The following is a 10,542-nucleotide window of genomic DNA, read 5'->3' on the forward strand; positions in this document are numbered from 1 at the left end:
CAGTCACTCTAAGGTACATTGTTGCTGCCATCATAGCTAGCAAGCTGCCTGCAGATAGCGACATTTTGGTGTCCTTTGACAAATATTAAGAAAGAAGACAAAAGTACAAGACATTGTACGATTACTATCTTTTTAAAATTATTTGTTTCACTGTGTGATTGACCGACTTTGCCGCTAGATTTCGCGTCTTTTGGCCATACCTGGCTAGCGACTAAAAACATCATTTAGCGACTTTTTGGTTGTGAAGATAAGTGGTAAAAGCAGATCTTCCTGTTGGTCTTCCCACATTTTGCCATTTGGTACTTTGCACTCTTCTTGGTCACTCCAAGGCATTTGTCCCTGCCTTCAGCTAGTCACTTGGCTCTTTTGGAATATATTTCACTGTAATTGGCTCTCTCTCTCTCTTTCTCCTCAGTACAAATCAGCCTGTTCCCTTGCCATTCATCACTGACCACTCTGCTCTCCTGTCTGTCAGACATTATTGCTGCTTGCAGATAGCTTGGGGTCCTTAGAGAAAATATCAGAAGAGAAAAGTACACAATTATCTTAATTATCTTTTTTATTCAGTCAGTCCTTCAGTGAGTCCCAGTGTGTTGGCGATTAAGCAACGTTGGCATTCAATTAGCGACTTTTGGCCATACATGGCTGGCGACTCAAAAAACTAGAAAAAAAGTACAAAAAGTTGTACAATTAATATCTTTATTATCCTTAATTCCCCTGAATCCTAGAGTGTGTTGCAATTAAGCAACTTTGCTGCTAGGTTTAGCGACTCTTGTTTTGGGCATACCTGGCTAGCGACTACAAACATTATTCAGCAACTTTTTGGCTGTTAAGATTAACGTTAATAAATTAAATCCTAATACAATTTATTGTGTTGGTCTCGCCATCTTGCTATTAGGTACTTTGAATTCTTGTTGGTCTCTGCTAAGGTATCTGGCTGTTGTCTTTGCCTTCAGTTAGTCACTTGGCTCTGGAATATATTTAACTGTACTTGGCTCTCTCTTTCTCCTCAGTACAAATCAGTCTGTTCCCTTGCCATTTAGACATTTTCTTGATTGGATCATCACTGACCACTCTGCTCTCCTGCTGTCTATCAGACATTGTTGCTCCCATCATAGCTAGCAAGCTGCCTTGGTGTCCTTTGTGAAAATATTTAGATAGAAGACTAAAGTGCACAAAGGTGTACAATTATTATCTTTTCAAAATATTTGTTTCACTGTCAGTGTGATTGACCGACTTTGCCGCTAGATTTCGCGTCTTTTGGCCATACCTGGCTAGCGACTGAAAACATCATTTAGCAACTTTTTGGTTGTAAAGATAAGAGGTAAAAGCAGATCTGCCTGTTGGTCTTTCCACATTTTGCCATTTGGTACTTTGCACTCTTGTTGGTCACTCCAAGGCATTTGTCCCTGCCTTCAGCTAGTCACTTGGCTCTTTTGGAATATATTTCACTGTAATTGGCTCTCTCTCTCTTTCTCCTCAGTACAAATCAGTCTGTTCCCTTGCCATTTAGACATTTTCTTGATTCGATCATCACTGACCACTCTGCTCTCCTGCTGTCTATCAGACGAATCAGTTGATTCTCTGCTCTCAATTGTCTATGCTAGTAAGCTGTTATTCTCTGCTTTGGAGTGTTGATGCTGGGTTGCTAGTTTTCTAAATCACCTCACACACTTGAAGGAAGCAGCACCGATCATAAACACACAAACAAACTCACACACACACACACACACACACACACACACACATAGTTGGTTTATCTGTTGTGATAGGCAAAGAGCCAATGTGCAAAGAAAGAAGGGAAATATGGATCATAAACGTTTAAGTGGAGGAGCTAGAAAAAAAATTCAGCAAGAAAAGAAAAAAAAGGAATCAGTTTTACTTGAGAGTGTTCCAAATATCTCCAGCTTCTTCAGTACAAAGACATCTGCTGAAAGAAATTCTATAAATGCTACTGCAAATTCAGCTAAGGTTAGCAATGCACCTGAGCTAGCATGTAGCTCCCAAGATCCTGAGACCACTACAAGTGTAGACACTGAACCAAATGCTTCTGATGCTTATGATTCAACCAATTCAGCAGTAGCCAGTTGCTCGGATGAATGTGAGGTCACTGCACCTCTGGACAGCATAGAAAATGAGCTGAATCTTTCTTCAACACCATCTACAGTGACAACTCTACCTAGTGATCCCGCTAAATGGGCTGAGACCCTCACTGAGTCAATGAAGGAAGTTCTTATTCAAAGAGGTGCAAAATCATTTCACAACCGTCACAGCCATTATCCAGCTTCTGTGAGGAACAGTGGGCTAGGAGGCAAAACCCGATGCCTAAACAATGAACATTTTACTTCACACTTGCCCAATGGACAACGAGTACAAAGAGAGTGGCTGATGTACTCTCCCTCTACTGGTAATGTTTACTGCTTTGCATGCAAACTGTTTTCCCCAAAAATGCATTCTTTTGTGACAGGCTATTGTGATTGGAAACACTCAGAAAGATTTGGTGAACATGAGCGAAGTGCTGAGCACATAACCTGCATGCAAGCAGTCTTGAACCGCGCCAAAGGTGCCACAGTTGATGCAGACCTGTTCAAACAGTTTCAGGCAGAGAGCAGCTATTGGAGGCAGGTGTTACACAGAGTTGTTGCAGTCATTAAATTCCTTGCAGAAAGGGGCCTTGCATTTAGGGGTAAAAATGAATCGTTAGGGTCTCCTCTCAATGGGAACTACCTTGGTATTCTGGAGGTCCTGGCTGAATTTGATCCCTTTCTAAAGGATCACATCAGAAAGTTTGGGCAGATGGGTCGAGGTAATACCTCATATCTGTCCTCCACCATTTGTGAGGAATTCATTGAATTGATGGGTGCAAAAACCAAACAGGCTATAGCAGATGAACTGCAAGCAAGCAAATACTACTCTATCATTGTGGATTCAACCCCAGATTTATCTCATGTGGACCAATTGACATTCATATTCCGTTTTGTTAGCAAAGAGGGCAGTGTTGTTGAACGCTTTGTGGGTTTTGAGCCCATTACTAGCCATACAGGTGAAAGTTTGGCTAACTGTGTCATGTCTGTGTTGGAAAATCTAGGGTTAGAGCTGTCAAATTGCAGGGGGCAGGCTTATGATAATGCCAGCAACATGTCAGGGAGGTATAATGGGTTGCAGGCTCACTTAAAGAAAAGCAACCCATTAATACACTATATTCCATGTGCAGCTCACTCTTTGAATTTGGTGGGAGTCAACAGCATTGACAGATGTGGAAATGAAGTCTCTAAGTATTTTGACTTGATTCAGTCTATTTACAACTTCACAACTGCATCCACACACCGATGGGACAGGGTATTTGGCAATTCCAACATAGATCTCACACTTAAAGCTTTATCCAACACGCGTTGGAGTTGCCGTGCAGAATCTACCAAAGCACTGTGGCAGAACTACAGTAAAATAAAAGCAGCACTACAGGTTATTTCCACTGATGACACAGAGAAACGAGACACACGAACTGAAGCTGACAGTCTAGTGCGGAAGCTGGATTCACTTGAGATGGCCTTCATGGCAGGCTTTTGGGACACTGTTCTGTCCAGATTTCAGGCCACAAGTCTGCAACTTCAAAAAGCAGACATGGACCTTGGTACAGCAGTTAGATTGCTGGAATCTCTGCGCACCTTTGTTCTCTCCCAAAGAGATCTATTTGATCATTTTGAGCAGAAAGCCTTAAACATGTTGGGTGGCACCCCATCTTACAGGGCTGAACGGACGAGGAAACGTAAAAAGTTTGCTGATGAATCAGCATCCCCAGATGTTGTGCTTGAGGGAAGGCAACTGTTTCAAATAGAGACATTTATTGCCTCTATTGATCAACTGAGTTCAAGCCTTAATCACCGTCTGGAGGCCTACAAACATCTGAACAATTTGTTCAGTGTCCTTTTCTCTTTGGATACAGAGTCCAATGCTTCAGTCCTTCACAAGGCCAAGATTCTCACTGAATCATACCCATCTGACCTCAATGAAAGTCTTGGACAGGAGCTTATACAGTTCAAATCTTTTATACAGCTCAACAACACTGATGAGGAGAGGACCCCTTCAGGACTGCTCAAAACAATAATACATTTTGGACTACAGCCTACGTTTCCTAATACATACATTGCGCTACAGATTTTTCTCACTCTACCGGTCAGTAACTGTGAGGGAGAACGCTCATTCTCTCTTTTGTCAAGAGTAAAAAATGAGCTGCGCACAAGAATGACTCAGAAAAGATTAAATGCGTTATCTCTAATGGCAATTGAGAGTGAGCTGACAAGAGAGTTGGACTTCAATGATGTGGTGGATGATTTTGCAAAATTGAAAGCACGAAAGAAACCCCTTGCTTAAAGGTGCACTGTGTAAGATTTTTAGGTTATTTCCAGAATTCACCCATTCACTAATGTTAGGCTACCTGTTTTCATGAATACTTACCACCACCATAAAATTCTAAGTATCCATTATGACTTGGAGAATTGCACTTTTGCCATTTCTGGGAAGTGTCACCTGGATTGTGAAGATAGGATTGACTTTAGGCAGAAGCTTGGTGCTTTCTCTGGCAAACTGAACCTCAAGCTTCATTCTCTGCAGCTTTGCATTCTTGTGCAGACTTTCATCCACAAGGAACTTTTCAACTTCCCCACTATCGTGAAGGGGCCATCAAAAGATTTCAGTGTGTCCAGCATGTCTAGTCTCCTTTCTTTGAGCCATCTCTTGTTTCTCATCTGCCCTACTCTCGAATTTTGCCTTCATGAATTTACTCCAGTTGAGTTCAACCTCCCTTTTTGCTTGTGCTGCTGCCTTGAAACCTCTGAAGCTCCTGGCTCTTCTGTAAAATTATTGACCTATTGACTGCGTTCAGTGTGCCCAACTTCTTCAGTTTGTAGTCCACCTTGCCACATTGTCTCTCCATCCCAATGTTGTGCACAGGGGTGCCATCAATGTTACTAGCCTGTTCACTGACAGGGTCCATTGGGAAGGTCTCCTCATCCATCCTCTGCCTGGCCAGGACAGTCTTCAGATGGGGCAGCATGAGATCTGTCAGCTGCTTCACTTCATCCAAGTATTCGGCAGCCACGTCTGACACTGAGTTCAGGACATGTCCAGTGCCTGTCCAGCCACTATAGCATTGTTGGAAATGGGCTATCTTGACCTGCATGCAGCCCTTGTACCATGAACTGGCCTACACCTTTCTTTGTGGTGCTCTCCGATGCATGTTATCATTTTACCTTTCTCCTTCTCCTCAAGCTTAACCACAAATAGATACAGACTTTGAGCCTCAATTTGCTGCACAGCTGCCGTTATGCCAAAGTGTTTTCCTAAGATATTATTTTATTTTTAATGATAGAAGGGAGGAAAAGGGGGCAAAAATCATGTCCGATTTAGTTTTTTGGGTGGGGTGGGGGGTTTATTTCATGATAGCTACCAACTTCCAATACATAATATCTCTCAAATGACCCAATGCACCATCACTGAAGTGGGCGTAATCATTTTCCAAAATGTTTATTTTTAGGCCATTTATCCCCTCCCCCTGTGTCTGTGTGAAACCTGTGCTTGTCAGTGTCTGTGTGGTATACCTAATAGTGTGTGTGCAGTATGTGCACTCTTCTGTACAGTACAGTGTGCATGTCTGTTCACAGTATACAGTATTTCTTGCATAGTGCGTGCGTGTGTGTGAAGTGCTGAGCACATAACCTGCATGCAAGCAGTCTTGAACCGCGCCAAAGGTGCCACAGTTGATGCAGACCTGTTCAAACAGTTTCAGGCAGAGAGCAGCTATTGGAGGCAGGTGTTACACAGAGTTGTTGCAGTCATTAAATTCCTTGCAGAAAGGGGCCTTGCATTTAGGGGTAAAAATGAATCGTTAGGGTCTCCTCTCAATGGGAACTACCTTGGTATTCTGGAGGTCCTGGCTGAATTTGATCCCTTTCTAAAGGATCACATCAGAAAGTTTGGGCAGATGGGTCGAGGTAATACCTCATATCTGTCCTCCACCATTTGTGAGGAATTCATTGAATTGATGGGTGCAAAAACCAAACAGGCTATAGCAGATGAACTGCAAGCAAGCAAATACTACTCTATCATTGTGGATTCAACCCCAGATTTATCTCATGTGGACCAATTGACATTCATATTCCGTTTTGTTAGCAAAGAGGGCAGTGTTGTTGAACGCTTTGTGGGTTTTGAGCCCATTACTAGCCATACAGGTGAAAGTTTGGCTAACTGTGTCATGTCTGTGTTGGAAAATCTAGGGTTAGAGCTGTCAAATTGCAGGGGGCAGGCTTATGATAATGCCAGCAACATGTCAGGGAGGTATAATGGGTTGCAGGCTCACTTAAAGAAAAGCAACCCATTAATACACTATATTCCATGTGCAGCTCACTCTTTGAATTTGGTGGGAGTCAACAGCATTGACAGATGTGGAAATGAAGTCTCTAAGTATTTTGACTTGATTCAGTCTATTTACAACTTCACAACTGCATCCACACACCGATGGGACAGGGTATTTGGCAATTCCAACATAGATCTCACACTTAAAGCTTTATCCAACACGCGTTGGAGTTGCCGTGCAGAATCTACCAAAGCACTGTGGCAGAACTACAGTAAAATAAAAGCAGCACTACAGGTTATTTCCACTGATGACACAGAGAAACGAGACACACGAACTGAAGCTGACAGTCTAGTGCGGAAGCTGGATTCACTTGAGATGGCCTTCATGGCAGGCTTTTGGGACACTGTTCTGTCCAGATTTCAGGCCACAAGTCTGCAACTTCAAAAAGCAGACATGGACCTTGGTACAGCAGTTAGATTGCTGGAATCTCTGCGCACCTTTGTTCTCTCCCAAAGAGATCTATTTGATCATTTTGAGCAGAAAGCCTTAAACATGTTGGGTGGCACCCCATCTTACAGGGCTGAACGGACGAGGAAACGTAAAAAGTTTGCTGATGAATCAGCATCCCCAGATGTTGTGCTTGAGGGAAGGCAACTGTTTCAAATAGAGACATTTATTGCCTCTATTGATCAACTGAGTTCAAGCCTTAATCACCGTCTGGAGGCCTACAAACATCTGAACAATTTGTTCAGTGTCCTTTTCTCTTTGGATACAGAGTCCAATGCTTCAGTCCTTCACAAGGCCAAGATTCTCACTGAATCATACCCATCTGACCTCAATGAAAGTCTTGGACAGGAGCTTATACAGTTCAAATCTTTTATACAGCTCAACAACACTGATGAGGAGAGGACCCCTTCAGGACTGCTCAAAACAATAATACATTTTGGACTACAGCCTACGTTTCCTAATACATACATTGCGCTACAGATTTTTCTCACTCTACCGGTCAGTAACTGTGAGGGAGAACGCTCATTCTCTCTTTTGTCAAGAGTAAAAAATGAGCTGCGCACAAGAATGACTCAGAAAAGATTAAATGCGTTATCTCTAATGGCAATTGAGAGTGAGCTGACAAGAGAGTTGGACTTCAATGATGTGGTGGATGATTTTGCAAAATTGAAAGCACGAAAGAAACCCCTTGCTTAAAGGTGCACTGTGTAAGATTTTTAGGTTATTTCCAGAATTCACCCATTCACTAATGTTAGGCTACCTGTTTTCATGAATACTTACCACCACCATAAAATTCTAAGTATCCATTATGACTTGGAGAATTGCACTTTTGCCATTTCTGGGAAGTGTCACCTGGATTGTGAAGATAGGATTGACTTTAGGCAGAAGCTTGGTGCTTTCTCTGGCAAACTGAACCTCAAGCTTCATTCTCTGCAGCTTTGCATTCTTGTGCAGACTTTCATCCACAAGGAACTTTTCAACTTCCCCACTATCGTGAAGGGGCCATCAAAAGATTTCAGTGTGTCCAGCATGTCTAGTCTCCTTTCTTTGAGCCATCTCTTGTTTCTCATCTGCCCTACTCTCGAATTTTGCCTTCATGAATTTACTCCAGTTGAGTTCAACCTCCCTTTTTGCTTGTGCTGCTGCCTTGAAACCTCTGAAGCTCCTGGCTCTTCTGTAAAATTATTGACCTATTGACTGCGTTCAGTGTGCCCAACTTCTTCAGTTTGTAGTCCACCTTGCCACATTGTCTCTCCATCCCAATGTTGTGCACAGGGGTGCCATCAATGTTACTAGCCTGTTCACTGACAGGGTCCATTGGGAAGGTCTCCTCATCCATCCTCTGCCTGGCCAGGACAGTCTTCAGATGGGGCAGCATGAGATCTGTCAGCTGCTTCACTTCATCCAAGTATTCGGCAGCCACGTCTGACACTGAGTTCAGGACATGTCCAGTGCCTGTCCAGCCACTATAGCATTCTTGGAAATGGGCTATCTTGACCTGCATGCAGCCCTTGTACCATGAACTGGCCTACACCTTTCTTTGTGGTGCTCTCCGATGCATGTTATCATTTTACCTTTCTCCTTCTCCTCAAGCTTAACCACAAATAGATACAGACTTTGAGCCTCAATTTGCTGCACAGCTGCCGTTATGCCAAAGTGTTTTCCTAAGATATTATTTTATTTTTAATGATAGAAGGGAGGAAAAGGGGGCAAAAATCATGTCCGATTTAGTTTTTTGGGTGGGGTGGGGGGTTTATTTCATGATAGCTACCAACTTCCAATACATAATATCTCTCAAATGACCCAATGCACCATCACTGAAGTGGGCGTAATCATTTTCCAAAATGTTTATTTTTAGGCCATTTATCCCCTCCCCCTGTGTCTGTGTGAAACCTGTGCTTGTCAGTGTCTGTGTGGTATACCTAATAGTGTGTGTGCAGTATGTGCACTCTTCTGTACAGTACAGTGTGCATGTCTGTTCACAGTATACAGTATTTCTTGCATAGTGCGTGCGTGTGTGTGCGCCCACACGCGCGGGGGGTTGAGGGGCCAAGACCATGTCAGGCCCAGGGGGCCAAAATTTCTTAATCCGCCCCTGACTGTAGCATATACACATAAACGTAGTTCTATCAATAAGGATATAAAGAGTACTGAAATAAAAATCTTCAAAATAAATAAAATTAAGCCATAATCCAAAATAACTAAAAAGCCAGTGGCAGTTTTGCACAAGGCCACTTGAATATGGACTATATTTCTAATCAGAGTTGAGATATTCACAGCTAATATCAGTCAAGAGTGACAGACAAGAACTCTCAGTAGCAGCGTGAACCTTCCCACAAAAGACCCCCAAACTTTGCAACCTGGAGAAAAGTAGTCAAACCTGGTGACATTGTTATCACCAGGAAAGATGAGGTCACCTACCTAGGTTCCATTCTAGAGGCTAACCTTTCCTGTGATAAAATGGCAACCAAGGTAATCAGAAAGGTCAACCAACGAGCGAGATTTCTCTACAGAATCTCCTCTCTGGTCAACAAAAGCACCTTGAGGATTCTGGCGGGAACTCTCGGTCAACCCTTTTTCGATTACGCATGCACCGCCTGGTACCCTAGCACCTCCAAAACCCTCAAATCTAAACTCCAAACATCTCAGAACAAGCTAGTCAGTTTACTTCTAGACCTCCACCCCAGATCACACCTCACTCCTACCCACTTCTCTAAAGTGGGCTGGCTCAAGGTGGAGGAGAGAGTAAAACAACTTGCACTGAGCCTAGTCTATAAAATCCACTACACCTCCCTGATACCGAAGTACATGTCAAACTACTTCCTTAACGTAAATGACCGCCATAACCACAACACCAGGGGGAGCTCCACTAACCACGTTAAACCCAGATTCCGAACTAACAAAGGTCTTAACTCATTCTCTTTCTATGCCACATCAATGTGGAATGCGCTCCCAACAGGTATAAAAGAAAGGGCATCTCTATCCTCCTTCAAAACCGCAATAAAAGGCAGCTACAACCCTAAACTAACACCCTCCCCGGATTGCTAATAATCAAATGTAAACAATCAAATGCAGATACTTTTTCTTATGCCTTCTGATCTCTCTCTCTCTCTATGTCCACTACTTGCTGTCCATATCCTACCCCCCGCCCCCCTCCACACCCCTGATTGTAAATAATGTAAATAATTCAATGTGATTATCTTGTGTGATGACTGTATTATGATGACAGATATATATGATAGTATATATCTGTATCATGAATCAATTTAAGTGGACCCCGACTTAAACAAGTTGAAAAACTTATTCGGGTGTTACCATTTAGTGGTCAATTGTACGGAATATGTACTTCACTGTGCAACCTACTAATAAAAGTCTCAATCAATCAATCAATCAAACCTGTTTTGAGGCTTCCCTCTATAGCAGGGGTGTCAAACGTACAGGTTTTATCCGGCCCGCGGGATGAGTTTGCTAAGTATAAAAATGCGCCGAAATTTTTGAATGAAAGAAACTGCTGTTCTAAATGTGTCCACTAGATGTCGCAATAGCAATTATTTGTATCTTTGTGGGGGGACGGCGTGGCGCGGTTGGGAGAGTGGCCGTGCCAGCAACCTGAGGATTCCTGGTTCAATCCCCACCTTCTACCAACCTAGTCACGTCCATTGTGTTCTTGAGCAAGACACTTC

The sequence above is a fragment of the Entelurus aequoreus genome, linkage group LG10 (genome assembly GCF_033978785.1).
Source record: "Entelurus aequoreus isolate RoL-2023_Sb linkage group LG10, RoL_Eaeq_v1.1, whole genome shotgun sequence".
NCBI lineage: Eukaryota > Metazoa > Chordata > Actinopteri > Syngnathiformes > Syngnathidae > Entelurus > Entelurus aequoreus.